Source organism: Aptenodytes patagonicus, chromosome W (assembly GCF_965638725.1).
Source record: "Aptenodytes patagonicus chromosome W, bAptPat1.pri.cur, whole genome shotgun sequence".
In the NCBI taxonomy this organism is placed as follows: Eukaryota; Metazoa; Chordata; class Aves; order Sphenisciformes; family Spheniscidae; genus Aptenodytes; species Aptenodytes patagonicus.
Genome location: NC_134981.1, coordinates 18,635,280 through 18,653,694, shown reverse-complemented (window position 1 = coordinate 18,653,694; position 18,415 = coordinate 18,635,280). Strand labels below are relative to the sequence as shown.

Here is an 18,415-nt window from a genome sequence, read left to right as displayed (position 1 = left end):
AAGAAAGACTTGGGGTTTTTTTGGTTTTGTCAAACTTGTGACAGAAAGTTAGATAAATTAGCCCCTTTTTATTTAGCTTTTACAAAAGCTGTTTGCTCTTTTTTTGGAATTTAGTAAATATGGTAAATCAACAGTAATACTTAAATGTAAGCAGGCATAACTTTATTTCTGTGCCCCAAGTAAGAGGCAGAAATTCCTTAAATTCTAGAAATTGATTTGCAAGAGCACACCTGAGTAAACTCTGCAATGTGAGTGTAGAAATATTGCAAGCCTGACTATACATTTCTCTCAATTTCAAATGTTTGTTTTTATAAGTGAGACTTACTGTACTGGTGATGACAACCTAAGCAGTAACAATTTCACACCAATATCTTCTTCCCATGAGACAAAGTGAGCCCCACACTTTCATTAAAAAACAAACAAAAAAAACCCCAAACAAAAGCAGCATTAAAAAAAAAAAAAAGACCAGCTGAAAGTGACTGAGTCTCCTACCTTGGAGATATTCAAAAGCCATCTGGATGTGGTCCTGGGCAACCAGCTCCAGGTGGCTCTGCTTGAGCAGGGGGTTGGCCCAGATGACCCCTGGAGGTCCCTGCCAACCTCAACCATTCTGTGACTTAAGTTTACCCCATTGTGGGCTGGGGCCTTCATGTCAAATCTGAAGTATTGAAGATTACATCTGCCCAGTTAACTTTGTATAAATATGAACCAATTGTGCATGCTTCTTGTTTGATGTTTTGAAGAATGCGGTTTGCTGTATTTTTACTAAGTAGTTAATGGTTTAGCAGTCTATAAGCGTGATACGTTTTGTAAAAGGAATCAAGCCTTGACAATATGAATCCTCAGATCAGCCCTTTCCTTTTATTTCTCTCGAAAGAAATAGTGTCAGTTCTTTTATGTAATGATGGGAATTATTGTTGTGGTTTAACCTCAGTCGGCAACTGAGCACCACACAGCTGCTCGCTCACTCCTCCCCCGCCCCCGCAGTGGGATGGGGGAGAGAATTGGAAGAGCACAAGTGAGAAAAACTCGTGGGTTGAGATAAAAACAGTTTAATAATTGAAATAAAATTATAATAAAAATAATATGATAATGATAATAATAATACACAAAGCAAGTGATGCACAGTACAATTGCTCACCACCCGCCAACCGAAGCCCAGCCAGTCCCCGAGCAGTGGCCCCCCCGGCCAGCTTTCCCCAGTTTATGTACTGAGCATGATGTCACATGGTATGGAATGTCCCTTTGGCCAGTTTGGGTCAGTTGTCCTGGCTGTGCCCCCTCCCAGCTTCTTGTGCACCTCCAGCCTTCTCAGTCGGTAGAGCATGGGAAGCTGAAAAGTCCTTGACTAGTGTAAGCATTACTTAGCAACAACTTAAACATCGGTGGGTTATCAACTTTGTTCTCATCCTAAATCCAAAACACAGCATTGTACCAGCTACTAGGAAGGAAATTAACTCTATCCCTGCCGAAACCAGGACAATATCCACCCCTTATTCTATACCATCTGCGTCATGCTCAAGTCTCATATTTTCCAGTACATTTTCATTAATCAGCACCCCCCTTTTTTTTAATATATATATATACACACAGAGAGAGAGAGAGATATCATTCCCTTAGTCTGTGGGCCATCCCTCTAAAACGTTCGGTGAGTTCATTTAGTCCATGACTTCAGGCTCCATCTGTCATAATAATCTTCCAGGGCAGGAAAAATGGAGATGGTATGTGGTGTTGGATTGTTTCATGTTGAAGTCAGTTCTGGTACCATCATCACTGTGCTTTGCTCGGTTTCACTGAAGTTATTCTTCATCAGTCTGGGTGATTCGTATTGTAATAACATTAGTATGGCATATAACATTATTAGTATTATTAGTATAACTATTATAACTATAATTAGTACTTAACATCACATAATTCAGATCATTGGCTATTCTCACCCAAAATCAAATCCCCTTGAGGTACACATTGGACTTCCCCATCCTTCCGCATTATCCACCAAGTGCACCCAGGTCCTTGAGCAAAAGCAATCCCACGGATGGGTTTGCCTTTGCCCGAGGCAGGAATAACCCAGACTGTCTTCCCCAGCATATTTTTTATGTGCACTACAGGGACTTTATTCCCATCTACAGTACGTAAAAGTTCTGACTGGGCAGGGCCTGCTTGATTGGCAGATCCCCTCGTGTTGACTAACCAGGTGGCCTTTGCTAAATGTGTATCCCAATGTTTGAACGTCCCGCCACCCATTGCTCTCAGCGTAGTCTTTAACAGTCCATTGTATCGTTCAATTTTCCCAGAGGCTGGTGCATGACAGGGGATGTGATACACCCACTCAATGCCATGCTCTTTGGCCCAGGGGTCTATGAGGTTGTTTCGGAAATGAGTCCCGTTGCCTGACTCAATTCTTTCTGGGGTGCCATGTTGCCATAGGACTTGCTTTTCAAGGCCCAGGATAGTGTTCCAGGCAGTGGCATGGGGCACGGGATAGGTTTCCAGCCATCCGGTGGAATATTTCAGCCATCGTCCTCCATACCAGAGAGGCTTTAACCGCTTGGCTTGCTTGATTGCAGCGCATGTTTCGCATTCATGGATAACCTGTGCAATAGTGTCCATGGTCAAGTCCACCCCTCGATCACGAGCCCATCTGTATGTTGCATCTCTTCCTTGGTGACCTGAGGTATCATGGGCCCACCGAGCTAGAAATAATTCACCCTTATGTTGCCAGTCCAGATCCACCTGAGCCACTTAAATCTTAGCAGCCTGATCCACCTGCTGGTTGTTTTGATGTTCTTCAGTGGCCCGACTCTTGGGTACGTGAGCATCTACGTGACGGACTTGTACAACCAGGTTCTCCACCCGGGCAGCAATATCTTGCCACAATGCGGCAGCCCAGATGGGTTTGCCTCTGCGCTGCCAGTTGCTCTGCTTCCATTGCTGCAACCACCCCCACAGGGCATTTGCCACCATCCAGGAGTCGGTCTAGAGATAGAGCACTGGCCACTTTTCTCGGTCAGCAATGTCTAAAGCCAGCTGGATGGCCTTTACTTCTGCAAATTGGCTCGATTCACCTTCTCCTTCAGCAGTTTCTGCAACTTGTCGCATGGGACTCCATACAGCAGCTTTCCACCTCCGATGCTTTCCCACAAGACGACAGGACCCATCAGTGAACAGGGCATATTGCTTCTCATTTTCTGGTAGATCATTATACATTGGGGCCTCCTCAGCACGCGTCACCTCCTCCTCTGGCGATATTCCAAAATCTTTGCCCTCTGGCCAATCCATGATCACTTCCAGGATTCCTGGGCGACTGGGGTTTCCTATTCGAACCCGTTGTCTGATCAGTGCGACCCACTTACTCCATGTAGCATCAGTTGCATGATGTGTACAGGGGACCCTCCCTCTGAACATCCAGCCCAGCACCGGCAGTCGGGGTGCCAGGAGGGGCTGTGCTTCAGTGCCGATCACTTCCGAAGCAGCTCGAACCCCTTCATATGCTGCTAATATCTCTTTTTCAGTTGGAGTATAGCGGGCCTCGGATCCTCTGTATCCCCGACTCCAAAACCCTAGGGGTCGACCTCGAGTCTCCCCAGGTGCTTTCTGCCAGAGGCTCCAGGTAGGGCCGTTCTCCCCGGCTGCGGTGTAGAGCACATTTTTTACATCCTGTCCTTCCCGGACTGGCCCCAGGGCTACTGCATGAACTGTCTCCTCTTTAATTTGTTCAAAAGCTTGTCGTTGCTCAGGGCCCCATTTGAAATCTTTCTTCTTCCGGGTGACTTGATAGAGAGGGTTTACAATCAGACTGTAATTTGGAATATGCATTCTCCAAAAACCCACGACGCCTAAGAAAGCTTGTGTTTCCTTTTTGCTAGTTGGTGGAGACATGGCTGTTATTTTGTTGATCACATCCATTGGGATCTGACGACGTCCATCTTGCCATTTTACTCCTAAAAATTGCATCTCCTGTGCAGGTCCCTTGACCTTACTTTGTTTTATGGCCAAACCGGCCTTCAGCAGGATTTGGACTGTTTTTTTCCCTTTCTCAAAAACTTCTCCTGCTGTGTTGCCCCACATGATGATGTCATCAATGTATTGCAGGTGTTCTGGAGCTCCACCCTGTTCCAGTGCAGCCTGGATCAGTCCATGGCAAATGGTGGGGCTGTGTTTCCACCCCTGGGGCAGTCGGTTCCAGGTGTACTGGACGCCCCTCCAAGTGAAAGCAAATTGTGGCCTGCACTCCGCTGCCAAAGGGATTGAGAAAAACGCATTAGCAATATCAATTGTGGCATACCACTTGGCTGCCTTTGACTCCAGTTCGTACTGAAGTTCTAGCATGTCTGGCACAGCAGCACTCAGCGGTGGCGTGACTTCATTTAGGCCACGATAGTCTACTGTTAGTCTCTACTCTCCATTAGACTTCCGCACTGGCCATATGGGACTGTTAAAGGGTGAACGAGACTTGCTGATCACTCCTTGGCTCTCCAGTCAACAAATCAGCTCATGGATGGGAATCAAGGAGTCTCGGTTGGTGCGATATTGCCGCCGGTGCACCGTGGTGGTAGCGATTGGCACCCGTTGGTCTTCGACCTTCAGCAACCCCACAACAGAGGGGTCCTCCGAGAGACCAGGCAAGGTGGACAGCTGTTTAATTTCCTCCATCTCCAAGGCAGCTATACCAAAAGCCCACCAGTACCCTTTTGGGTCCTTGAAATACCCTCTCCTGAGGTAGTCTATGCTAAGGATGCACGGAGCATCTGGGCCAGTCACAATGGGGTGCTTCTGCCACCCAGTCCCAGTTAGACTTACTTCGGCTTCCAATACAGTTAGTTGTTGGGATCCCCCCGTCACCCCAGAAATACAGATGGGTTCTGCCCCTATATAGCTTGATGGCATTAGGGTACATTGTGCACCGGTGTCTACTAGAGCCTTATACTCCTGTGGGTCTGATGTGCCAGGCCACCGAATCCACACAGTCCAGTAAACCCGGTTGCCCCTTTCCTCCCCCTGGCTGGAGGCAGGGCCCTTCTAATCCTCATCACAGTACTCATTTCTCATTTCTTGTACATACGAGTCAGAAGTTTCTTCATTAAGATCAGGAGTAAGATCAGCCCTTCTACTCTGTCTGCGGAACTGCCCGCTGGAAACTGGAGCAGCAATTTTCCTGGAAGAACCTCTTTCTGTGATTGTTTTCCCTTGCAATTCACGTACCCGTGTGTCGGAGTTTCCCTTTGTTCAGTGTCGACGACGGAGCGGGAGTTGCGATTCCGGAGTAATGACAGATCTCAATATGAGTATGGTCATTCTCCTTTATTTACACTTATAACAGGGCTTATATAGTTAACTGCTATGGACACGCGCTACCTGCAGCTTGCAGATAGGTTACAGCCTTGTGTTCACGCGCATCTATCCTCTAGCAGATTGGCCCGTTCTTTCTGATCATGCGAAATGCCTTCATGGTCTTTATCTTGTTTTTCTCCTTCCAGCTGCACATTCCTTTCTCCGTTGTTTTCTGCTTAAGAGTCTTGTTATGCCGGGTGGTGCAGTGTTTGCTCATTAAAATCAAACTCAGGAATGTCCGTTAGTGAGACTCCCATTCCCACATCTCCCCCTTTTTGTTTTACTAGAAACACTGCTGAAACCGATCTTTCAATCATTTTTCGTATACATTGCAACAAACAGGGTACACAAAACAAAAATGCATATAAATACTATTACACATATCCCTCTTAGCTTGGCTAGTCCTTTTAACCAGCCACGAGGAGGAGCTGTCTGATACCCGCAAGTCTGCAAACGCAGCAGCCAGGGGGTCTTTCTCCCCGGTCACTCCCCCATCATTCATCGGAACGGATGGGGTGGCTGGGCGCGCTCTTCATAACAACCTATAATTGGTTAATCACAGCTGTCCACGCACTCACAATACCCTTCTCATTGGTAGCTGCCGGCTGGTCTCGCCGATCTGTGCCTCCTCCTTATCCTGGGTGTTGTTCCGCTGTTGTTGTTCATCACGTAGTGAGGCTCCTTCTTCTGCTCAGGGAAGGATGGTCAAGGTCACCAGCCGTTTTTGTCAGCATATCCCTGCTACTGTTAAAAACATGGGTTGCTCAGGGATACTAGATCGTGCCCCTGCTGTACCAGCCACTCCTCCACAATTCCCCCTTCTTGTTTTTGAGCAACCCAGACTTGATTAACAATTTTCATAATTGCTTTCTTCACACAGCTAAAAATTATACAAGAGCATATACTTATTACTAATATAACAATTAAAATGCGTAAGCTTTCTTTTATTAAACTTATTATCCAAGATGGCAGTTCCCCAAATATATTCTTAAGCCAGGTATCGAATAACCCGTGATCTTGTTGAATATTCTTGGTGTGGTCCTTTAACCATTGTAGCTGTTTGTGGATTGACTCCCCATGGTCAGACAGATTCATACAACACATCCCTTCAAAATCCTCACACCCATGTCCTTGTGCTAATAACAGAAAGTCAATAGCAGCTCTATTCTGTAAAATTGCATGATGGAAGGTATCCTGATCTGCAAGTAATTTTTCAATAAGCTCTGTTGTCACATCAGCCTGCTTTTTAGCCCAACAAGCTAATTTCCCTACCTCATTTAGGGCCCTCCCAGCTGCAGCGCCTGGTATAAATAGTGAAAGGAAGACTTTTTCGGTGTCGCTAGGCAGAATTACGTCATCACGACAGTCTGGGGAAAGACCCGTGGCGGCTCTTTTTCGTCTTTGTTGTTGCCCTTTTCTTGTTATGGTTTTCCACCAATTTTCTCCCGGGGCCAGCAGGGTCAATTTTCCTAAGTAGCATGGCCCTCCTACAGCATTTGCTGGGATACCCTGCCAGGCCCTGTCCCCACATATTAAAAATACCTGTGGGGGCAACGCCTTTGGGGTACCATTGTTCCAGATCCCTATTCCTCCCTTTGTTTCTGCTCCAGCCGCTCCTAAACCATAGCTATTACCACTGTCGTTGGTACCACAAAAATCGCCCGCATCCTGATACTTGTAGTAAGATGCGTGGGAGGTGACATTAGTCCACCCTGTCCAATTTCTTGCCTGGTAGAAGTGGATACCCGTCTGTAGGGGTCCCCCAAATATAAAACATGTCTGAGTCCAATTTTTAGATGTATTTCCAACTCGCATCGACCCTAATAGTTCCAACTCCTGGGGATTCCAGGGTAGCGAGTGATTTAATCCTTTTATCAAGCTAGCACTACAGTTGCTAGTTGCAGTCACATTAGTACAACTGCCAGTACTGAACCTGGCAAAGTCACCTTCCTTATATCCAGGCATACCTAACAAACAAGTCCTAAACGGCTCAGTTGCTGAGGCGAGGGAAAGGCAAAACGCGGGCTGCCCTGTTTTATTTGCCCAGGTTACCCACATATTTTCCCTTGGGTTAATGCGATGTATAGTTGCCGACCCTGGGATTATTAAGATTAGCCCAATTACGATCACATCTGCCTGGCTCAACATTTTCTCTTCTAGGCGAATTGCCTTTCTTTTTTTTTTTTTTTTTTTTTATTTTTTTTTTTTTAATATTTTTTTATTTTTTTTATTTTTTATACAAACAATAATCAATTTGGCAGTTTCGTGAACTGTATTTCGTGTCCAGTGGTTATTAATATTCTATACAGCACTATTTCTTTCAGATAGCAAGTTTCAGATCACCTTTGTGCGCGCGTGCACCGGGCCCACCACTTCTTATCACAATGGTAACACTGACACAATACTCATGGTACACACCGTAGGCACTCTTTGTTTTTGGTTTTTTTGTTTGTTGGGTTTTGTTTTTTTTTTTCCTCTTTTTTTTTTTCCTCTCTCTCTTTTTTTTTTTTTTTTTTTTTTTTTTTCCCCACGTATCGCCCCCCACAAGCGATCGACAAAATGACTATACGCTTCAGTGGCACCTTGCTGTACAGAACTAAAGGATGGAGTGGACGAACCGGGTAAGGCTAAAAAGGCGTCTAGCACCAGTTTGGCAGACAACTGCAACAAAGCAATAGGAAAAACCAACTGAGCATTAATATCATTAAACCTTCCCGTCCCCATTATCATTTCCACGGTAATCCCATAGAGGGGATCCCCCTGCGTTTGATGCTGTGCCGCAGCACTTGCCGCCCGCCGTGACCATTCCGACCCCCACAACAAATACTGCGTAGGTGACAATAAGAGCCTCATAAGGTTTTGGCAGTCAGCAGGGCACATCAGGTCAGCCGAAAAAATCCAGATTACAATTTGACGTGAAGCTTCTGATTTTATCCCATACTGGGACACAGTGTTTTTTGCTTGCTGTAGGATTTTCCAATCGTGAGGTGCCCACTTATTGCCGTTATTCTCTTGCAGCACAGGAAAAGCACTCGCCCCCAAGCTGGATACCGCTTGCCACTGCCCGTCCAGCATAGCGTCTCTAGCCACTTCGCTCCAGCGTCTGGGCTGAACCGTCGCTGGTGGTCCAGAGAGGCAAGGGGGTATGGATTCCCCTGATGCCCCGGACAGGTGCTCCATCCCTCCCCTCTGGGCTGTAATTGTTAAGTCCTGTAACTGTTGCACTACCTTCTTCAGGAGCTCATTAGTCTCAGCCATACTCTGTTCTTTGCTGTCACCCTGTGGCGGAGTAGACGCACCTGAAGAGACTCCTAGAGGCGGGGCTGTTGGCCACGGAGGGGTTAACGGAACCAGCCGCTCCTCCTCTCCGGGTCGTCGCTCTTCCGCGACCGCCTCAGGTGAAAGAGGGGCCCCGTTACCGCTAGTTTCTGCATCTTTGCAGTCCGTAAGCGGAGGGTACGTTTCAAGCAGTTCAGAAGCGCCGTCACCCCCCAGAACACTATACTTGGCTTCCGAGGCAGTTCGTTTGGGGGTACCCGACATACCTCGGACTGCAGACGGCCCAAAGAACCGAAACAGTCCAGATGTATTCTTCGGTCTATCAGGCAAGGGTTCTGGGGCTAGCATTTGAGTGGCTGCACAAGCCACCTTTCTTTCAGCTTTCATGGCTTTTAAAGTCTCTGACACAGACCTCCATAGTTCCCGCACTGTTTTAATCTCCTTCTTTGACTTTTCATCCCCCGTGTGCTCCCACATAGTATTGCCAAGCTCTCGCCACTCAAGGTCAGAAAAAATAGTTTGACTGTCCTTAAAATGTCCCCAACGTTGTCCTAATCAACGTACATAATTGTTTTACCGTTGTCTCGATCCCTCTCTTGGAGAGGATGCTTACGAGCAACACAGCTGCCGCCTCTGTTTCCATGATAGCGGTCGCTCACTGGGAGGCAGTTGGCCAGACTGCTCCGTTATCTTATCCCCCTCCGATCATCGGGATAGTACAACTCCCAGCCGCTTTTCTCCCGCTCCCCTTCTCTCGCTGCTCTTACCGCAGTCTCGAAGATATGCGCCGAACCATCCTCTGCTACCAGATGTCGGAGTTTCCCTTTGTTCAGTGTCGACGACGGAGCGGGAGTTGCGATTCCGGAGTAATGACAGATCTCAATATGAGTATGGTCATTCTCCTTTATTTACACTTATAACAGGGCTTATATAGTTAACTGCTATGGACACGCGCTACCTGCAGCTTGCAGATAGGTTACAGCCTTGTGTTCACGCGCATCTATCCTCTAGCAGATTGGCCCGTTCTTTCTGATCATGCGAAATGCCTTCATGGTCTTTATCTTGTTTTTCTCCTTCCAGCTGCACATTCCTTTCTCCGTTGTTTTCTGCTTAAGAGTCTTGTTATGCCGGGTGGTGCAGTGTTTGCTCATTAAAATCAAACTCAGGAATGTCCGTTAGTGAGACTCCCATTCCCACACCCGTGCCCCTAGGGCTGCAGTAGGTTTCCCTTCCCACTTCCTCATGTCCTCTCCGTGGTCACGCAGGTAAAACCATAGGGTGCCCCGTGGTGTGTACCCTTTATATTCTCTCTCTTGAGCAAGAGAACGCTGACTCCTAATAGCCGAGATACTGGTCCGTACAGATGAGGAGTAGGACCTATCCTCTCTGAGGTGCTGGATCTCCCGGGACAGTTTCTCCACAGCCGAGACGAGGGAGGAAGAGAGACTTTCCTCATATTGCCGGAGTTGACTAGCCAATTCATCCACTGTTTGTCACTCTCCATCTTTCCAGGTCATCACTGCCAATGAATTGGTGTATGACGATGGTGAGCTCCTTATAAAGTTCCGCCACATGGGTCGTGTGCACTTGGCTTCGTCTGGATCTTTGGATAGTTGTTCATTGTTCAGGTCATCATAAATCACCTCCAGCACAGCTAATTCTCTCAGAAACTGGATACCCTTCTCCATGGTGGCCCACTTGCTTGGGCGACATATGACATCTTCCTTGAAGGGATACCTTTCCTTCACGCTTGACAGGAGTTGCCTCCAGGGGCTGAGGACTTGTGTCTTTTTTCCAATCGCTTTGTCAATGCCCCCTTCCCTGGAAAGGGATCCCAGCTGCTTGGCTTCCCTACCCTCTAATTCCAGGCTACTGGCCCCATTATCCCAGCATCGGAGCAGCCAGGTGACAATATGCTCACCTGGACGACGGCTGAAATCTTTTCGTATATCTTGCAGCTCACTCAGGGATAGAGATCGGGTGGTCACTGCCTCGTTTATGAGTTCTTCTTCTTCCTCCTCCCCAATCAGCGGCCGGCTCTCCTCCTCCCGTTCTCGTGATGGCCCTTCTCTAGGGTCATCTGTCTCGTACACTTTTTCCTCTGGCTCCCTTCTAGAAGAAGCTTCTTCCTCCCTTACTAAACGAGCCGACTTCCGCTTCCAAGATTTCTTCTTGTGTACAGGGGCGACTGATACTGGCACAGGCTGGTTCTTTGGCTCAGCCACAGGGCGTGTCACTGGAGTCTGAGTGGCCGCAGGGCCTGTCGCCGGGGTTGGAGTGGCCACAGGGCCTGTCGCCGGGGTTGGAGTGGCTGCAGTGCATGTCGCCGGGGTTGGAGTGGCCGCAGTGCATGTCGCCGGGGTCTGAGTGGCCACAGGGCCTGTCACTGGGGTCTGAGTAGCCGCAGTGCATGTTGCTGGGTTCGGAGTGGCTGCACGGCATGTCGCTGGGGTCGGAGTGGCCGCAGGGCGTGTCGTTTTACTGTCAGAGCCAGAGACCTTCTCTTCCCTTTGAGGGTACTGAATGGTGTTGAACAGGGCTCGGTAGGCATGGGCCAGGCCCCAGCACATTGCAATGATCTGCATCTCTCTGGAGTTGCCAGGGTGACAGCATACTTTGTCCAAATATTCTACTAACTCTTCAGGATTCCGCACTTCCTCAGGGGTGAAGTTCCAAAACACTGGGGGTGCCCATTGGCCTAGGTACTTGCCCATCTTGTCCCACACACCCTGCCACTCATAACTATTCAGCCTTGGGGCAGATCTCTGGATGATATTCTTAAATTGCTTACCAGCTTTAGACAAAACCGAAACAATATTCCCAAGAAGTATTAATAGAAGTATCTTAACTGCCCAAGGATGTTCAAAATACTGAAAAGTTACTGTAATGAAGGAGGAAACATCATAGAAGAAGGTAGTGACACTGCCATTCTGTATTTCCTCTGTAAAAAAACTCTCAGAAAAGTTACTGTAATTGCTAGTTGTCTCCACGAAATGGTATCCGTGGTACAGTAATGGCTTCATTGCGAAACCTACATACCACACTATGGTCAAGGTCAATGTTCTAAAAACAAACCTCACAAGCGAGACATCACTATTCACTGCAGACCACAGCAAACTGCAAAAACCAACACCAATCTTTAACATGTACAGGAAAAAAAGGAGCACGATGCAGGTTATACAAATCAATATCGAGAACAGAGAAACCAACATTGTGACCCACAACTATTAACAGATATAAATTCCTTAAAACACTCTGGTTAATCTGTTATTATCTCAAACCCTTCGAGCCCCACGTTGGGCGCCAAAAAGGACTGTCGTGGTTTAACTTCAGTCGGCAACTAAGCACCACGCAGCCGCTCGCTCACTCCCTGCCACCCGGTGGGATGGGGGAGAGAATTGGAAGAGCACAAGTGAGAAAAAGTCATGGGTTGAGATAAAAACAGTTTAATAATTGAAATAAAATGATAATAATAATATGATAATAATAATACACAAAGCAAGTGATGCACAGCGCAGTTGCTCACCACCTGCCGACCAATGCCCAGCCAGTCCCCGAGCAGCGGCCCCCCCGGCCAGCTTTCCCCAGTTTATGTACTAAGCATGACGTCACATGATATGGAATGTCCCTTTGGTCAGTTTGGCTGTGCCCCCTCCCAGCTTCTTGTGCACCTGCAGCCTTCTCAGTCAGTAGAGCATGGGAAACTAAAAAGTCCTTGGCTAGTGTAAGCATTACCTAGCAACAACTAAAACATCGGTGCCTTATCAACTTTGTTCTCATCCTAAATCCAAAACACTGTACCAGCTACTAGAAAGGAAATTAACTCTATCCCTGCCAAAACCAGGACATGCATGAATATACCTTCTACTCAAAGCTGTCTGATTTTTATTTTCAGTCAACAAAGCAGAAGAGCAAGCACATCTCCAAATGTTTAAATGCTCTCTCTGCTACATTTCTAGTAGGGCTACTTAGTTTTTGCTAGCATTCCTGACTGACTAGCTGGTGCTTCCTGTTAGTTACTCTTTTCAGTTGCTCAGCACTTTTGAGGCTTTAACCATGCCAATTAAGTTTATCTTCTCAATGTCTAGCCTTTGTAATTAAAAGCGTTGGGTAAAACAGATGCAGGGTTTATGACAAACTGGGCTTGGGGAGAAAGTTGTTTTTACCATTATTTTGAAAATCCTTGTAATAACTTAAACAGTATAATTTGGTAATAGAGAAGTACATCTTCCATCCTCCTGGATTTTCCTGACTTACAAGTTAAGAGTACTTATATTGATTCAGGCTTTATTTTGCTGGGCTAAATACGTCAAATTCTAGGATGGGATAGATATATTGTTCCCTTGATCAATCTGGACTATTTCCACATGTGTAGTAGAGCATAGTGTACAAATCTCTACATGGTAGAGCCAGACTGAATTAGTGACTTCTGCGGAGCATGCTGCAGTGTCTTGCTCACTGAGGTGTAAAGGAAGAAGAGGAGAATAGAAACTTCATCTTCTTCAGAAGAAGAGGAAGAAGGAAGCTGCAGGAGTGAGGAAGATAGACCTTGAAGAGAAACTTGAAGTGGACACAGTGGCTGATGGAAATTTTCTGAAACTCTAGTCTGTACGGAGATGGGTGCCCAGGGCCAAAGAAACTGAGGAGATTTTTTTTTTTTTCTATCAGTTGCCGCAGGCCATTACATTCCTGTTCTCTTCTCATGCTTCCAGGTTCAGGCTCATGTCCTCTGGTCTCTTGTGCCAACCATCAGGCACTGCACCGCAGGGAGAATGTGTGCTGAGTCACCCCTGGGGGTGATGCATCCTCATCTGCTCTGCATAAATTCTCTGTGGTGGCGACTGTCCAGCATAGGAGAATTAAGCTACTGCCATCTCACAGACATCTACCAAATGGGAACAAAGACTTCAACAGGTTTATAACTTAACCAAATTCCAATAGGTTTAATGCAAAAAGTCTTTCACATCTGGAAAATTGCCTACTATATTTCAAGTCCTTTCTCCAAAACATGAAAGCACCAGAGCCTTTGAATGAAATGGTTTTATAAACTTAAGAACTGCAAAACATTAAGTATTCACCTCATTCTTGAAGGCAGAAGAATTATTTTTGCTGAAAAGAAATTTTCAGTGAGAAAATTTTTATTGAAAAGAAAAAATAATCTGAACAGAAATCTTTTATAGAAAAGTTCAGCCCAACAGTTTAAAGTTAAAATAGATGAAGACACTATTCAGATTAAACCATATAAACTATTAAACTAGAGTGAAAATATCTGAAAGAATTGGATTTTTTTATTTTTTTAAAGAAATGTAATGAGGAGTCTTTAAATATACTAAATTCCATAATGAGTGTCTCTAAATATACTAAAGGTTTCTGTAAAAATGAGTTATTTGTATTCACTGTGTGTAGTACAAGAAATAAGACTTAAACTGCAATAAAGTGTTGGATGCTGGAAAAAATTCCATATGTAAGGATCATTAAATACTGAAAAAGATTGCTTACAGATGTATATATGTCATGACTGATGGACATCCTTTAAAATAGGTCAGATAGTGTCTGTCAGATGTAACATAAAAGCCTAATTACAAGCCTTGGGGGTAAATATGAGCTGCATAACCTCTTAAAATGCTTCCTTACCTTTTTTAGAGGGTCACTGTATAGTGACAATTACTAGGTCCATGTGTTATAAAAACATGTTATATAAAGCGTAGTCTGATCGAAACTGCCCTTCACATTTAAAGGCTCTGCAAACCAGCAGAAGAGATTCTGCTCATGGGACAAATGAAAGAGGATGATTGTTTGCTACAGAATACCCTATAGTGAGATGAAATGTAAAATATTTTAAAAATACAAATTCTTCAAATTTTGTAACTTGGCAAGTGAGAATGTCTTGCAGTAGATTTTTATAGTACTCTTTCCTATGGAAGCAAAAGCAAATGTGTGAATATTTACTGATTTAAAATCCCGTAGTCCTTACATGCAGGGTCTCTGAGACCACAGCTGCCCATTAAAATGAGGCTAGAACTATCAAGGTTATCTAGTGCCACCACATCTTCCTATAATGCCAGACAGGCAGCTGGAGTAAGAGAAGGAGATTTACATCTCTATCAGCAGGAGAATTAAAAAGTAGCACTGTTATTTTCTTTTTTTTTTGTCTTAATAGAAATTAATGACTGTGGAAGCAGTTACAGTGGCAACATGAAATTTTATGTGGATAACAATTCTGCATTTTTCAGTATTACATTGCTGCTTTAAAACTAATCCCTCTGATCTTTTACACCACTTAAAATTTATTTTATTTTTTTTATTTATAATAATGTCACATGCAAAATCTTTTTTCTAATAGATTTACAAAGATGATTGTTTTATGCGGTATTGTATGAATCAAGACAGCTTCTCAGCTTATTAAATGTTGTCTTAGATTAATCTATATTTGATTACTGTGTTTAATGTGCATGAACATAATGATATAGACAGGTTTTAATTAGGAGGCCTCTTCCATGGAAAGCTTAAAAGCAGATGGTGTTTGTATTTCTGATGAAAACAAAATATAAACAAAAAAAGAGCATTTAGCGTTACTTGTAGCTTATCTATCTCTAGAAATTAAAAGCTAGCAAAGTTGAATAAAATGACACTATTTTGCAAGAATTAAACTGCACTCCTCCTTCTGTTTAAAGTTCAGCATGCTCCTATACTTCAGAGCTGGCTGGGGACCAATAATAAAGTTTGTTGGTTTGTTTTTTTTTTTTCCTGGAGCTGAAAGGCTGCCTATTACAACAGCAGTAATACTGATAGCATAATCAGCATTTCTTAAATCTGATTTGTATCTTGTCTGCTGAGTTCATGTCATATGGAGTTCATATATTAATCTGCGCCAGCAGAAGGATGGATTGGCAGTTTCTGTCAATGCAGATGAAAAGTTGTGATTTTTTCAAATTCATTTGCATGCTTTGAGTATTTATAAATTACAATAGAATATGGCATTCGATAGTTGTTCATGTCTTTAAAGTCTTTATATGCAAGTTGCTAGAACTCTTCCCATATATAATCCAAATCCGTATCATCACTGATTTTCCACCCCACAGGAAGGCTTCTGTACATCATGCAAGAGTTTGGTCACTCAGGTGGCAACTTCCATAACTGACCATGCAGTCATAAATGTGAAATACACACATGCCTCTGTGCACATACACATAAGTTTGAGTAGATAAGGTTGGTCTTGACCTTTTTGATGTTAATATAACTATAAATCCTACACAGTTGTACTTTTTGGGCTAGCATTTTTCCAGTATTGTAGCAATTTCTTCTTATTGACGAATATCACATCTACTGGATTAGATGGTCAAATTTTTTTATATTTAACAACTTTTGTTTGAGTATTTGTATTTGCAGAACTTTTCCCAATTGAACTGAAAGATAGTATCAGTTATACTTAAATAATTGTATTAATACTGCATGGTTTATAAGATTATAGGAGTTCATTCTTAGAGCACCTCTCCAAGTTGGGAGTTTATTTGTGTGCTTTTGCCTGAACTGGTGTGTTTGCAACCACAAACCTGTTACAGAAACTGCTTATCATGGGGCTAGGATTACTGTATTACTAGGTCTGTATATGAAATGACTACATGCTAATTTAAAAGGAGCAGTATTAGTGATACTTTAAATCCCAGTCATCCCTTTTCTATTTTTCTTTAAACCATATCTGTCTGCTCTTGCCTTCCCATACATCTGATGATAGGAGAAAAGTGGGGATAGAAAACCATCAAAACAAAAATGATTTTGGCTTTTACCCTTTTAATTACAATATTTTTGACATGTGGACTCTTAATTGTGCCTTTGTAGCCAGGTACCCGATTTGTTCATGCATTCTTCGTACTTTCAGACACTTGTATGCACAGTTGTTTGGGGGTAATGCTGCTACTGAACTTACAGCTGAGGGAGGATTGTTCCACTAAAGACAGATTGGAGTTAAAATCATTTTGTCTTTGCTTGAATGACGTACATAATTTTTTTTCTGTTAATTTATGTTATGAAATATGTAGGCTTTAAAGTTTCCAATCCTTGTTTTTTCCCTATTCTGTTTCTAGGCAGTCCGAAGTTTCCAGGTATCCTTACGTATCTTTCCAATGAACTCTGAAGTATGGAAAGAGGACCTTTCCTGGGCAAGAAAACTACATGAACAGCAGAAGGCAACAAAGACTGAAGCAGTGCAAGCACTGGTAAAAGAGAAAGTTTGCACAAGAATCAATTCCAGACTATGACTTTGAAACTGATGAAATTGTGGTAGTCTGTGCTGCCATCGCAGAGAAGGAGAAAGCTCTTTCAGCAGCTAAAACAGTAGTGATTGTTTCTGCTTCAGGCACAGTAGAGACTGTTACTGAGAAGGAGAATTGTCCTACAACTCCTGATGAAACTCTTTTTATCAGAGCCCGATAGGGCAGCCTTATGGGTTGCCATACTGTTTTAAGAAATAGTGTTATTTATTGTGTTGGGTTTGCTTTGGTTTTGTTTTTTAAGCAGTGGGGGAGCCTACAAAAGAAAAAGAATTGAAGTTATTTTTCTTTTGTAAATTGAAAAAGCAATGACCTGAGTTGTTCTTTCATCCATAATTTTGGAGAAGAAAGCCAAGAGTTGATTTTAAAAAATTTTATGAACAAATGTAATGTTAACATGCTTAACTACATTCTAACAACTGCTTTCATGTTACTGTATTTCATAATTTTACAAGTCAATGTCTACATTTTCCCAGTAATTAATGAGCTTTTATTTTAACTGTAAAAGAAAAAGGGTTTTTTTAAAAAATCCATTTCAATCCTTATTCATTAACATTATTTATTTTCCAGTTAGTGTGAACTGTTCTCCGTTATCAGAAGTCTTTATTTTCATTAAGATTAATTTTTCTATGAGGAAGTTTCCTATGAAGCAGAGATGGATTATTATTTTGTGTTTGTGTGATAGACCTGGCATCTGATTTGTAGTCAAATGAAACTTTCATGTTGCTTTCATAGGTGAATGGGTTAAACACTTTCTGATTAGATGAAAGGAAATGCGATACCAAACAAGTCCCTGAATGCTTAGTTGTTATTAAATGTTTTACCAGAAGAATGAACATTCAGCTGAGACTGAAACTGGCCTTTGCTTAAGTGCTGTACTACAGACACCACCGAAAGTAAAATGGTGGGAGTTGGAAATAGGTACGTCTGCAGTGTATTATATTTAGCCTTTTCTTTCCTAGTAAGGCTAATCTGATAAAGGGAATCAATTTGTTTTTCCTAATTATTATGACCTGCCATTTACAGTATGTTCTTAGTGAACCAGTTTTTCAGGACAGCATTGCCTGAGTCTCCCTTTTTATTCTTGTTGGATTTTAGATGCTGTGGTGGGTATTCACACTGTGTTAACTTAGAGGTGTAACTTAGGAGATTTGTTTGCCTAGTCTTCATCTTTCTTTAGGGGAAAATGGCTGTTGGTTCCTCACATGGGCAATTCAGAGAAACAAAGTCAGGCTGTTTCTTTGATGTGCTCTGAGCTGGGACTGCACTTTTTTCATTGTCTTGGAGACATAGTAGAGATGGTTGCCTCCTAACTGGACTGGAAAAAATGGTCAACTGAGGAATTCCCAGAGAATTCAGGATTGGGAACACATGATTTCTACTTGATTTTGATAACATTTTGCATGACAAAAACATATTGAATGATAGGTTTGTAGACAAGTGAAACCTTTTGAAATCAGTCATCTTTGCATTTTTCATATCTGATTTCTATTTTCAAAATAACACATTTTTAAAGGAAATAACGTTGCTTGAGA

General features: G+C 43.5%; 1 long non-coding RNA gene across 1 annotated transcript in view; it reads left to right on the top strand.

The window, feature by feature from the left end:
- LOC143171970 (uncharacterized) overlaps positions 1-17,365 on the top strand; it is a 47,553-nt gene extending 30,188 nt beyond the window's left edge. The window contains exon 4 of the long non-coding RNA XR_012997252.1: positions 16,695-17,365. This is a non-coding gene — a long non-coding RNA (uncharacterized LOC143171970). The remainder of the gene's footprint in view (positions 1-16,694) is intronic.
- The last annotated feature ends 1,050 nt before the right edge of the window (positions 17,366-18,415 follow it).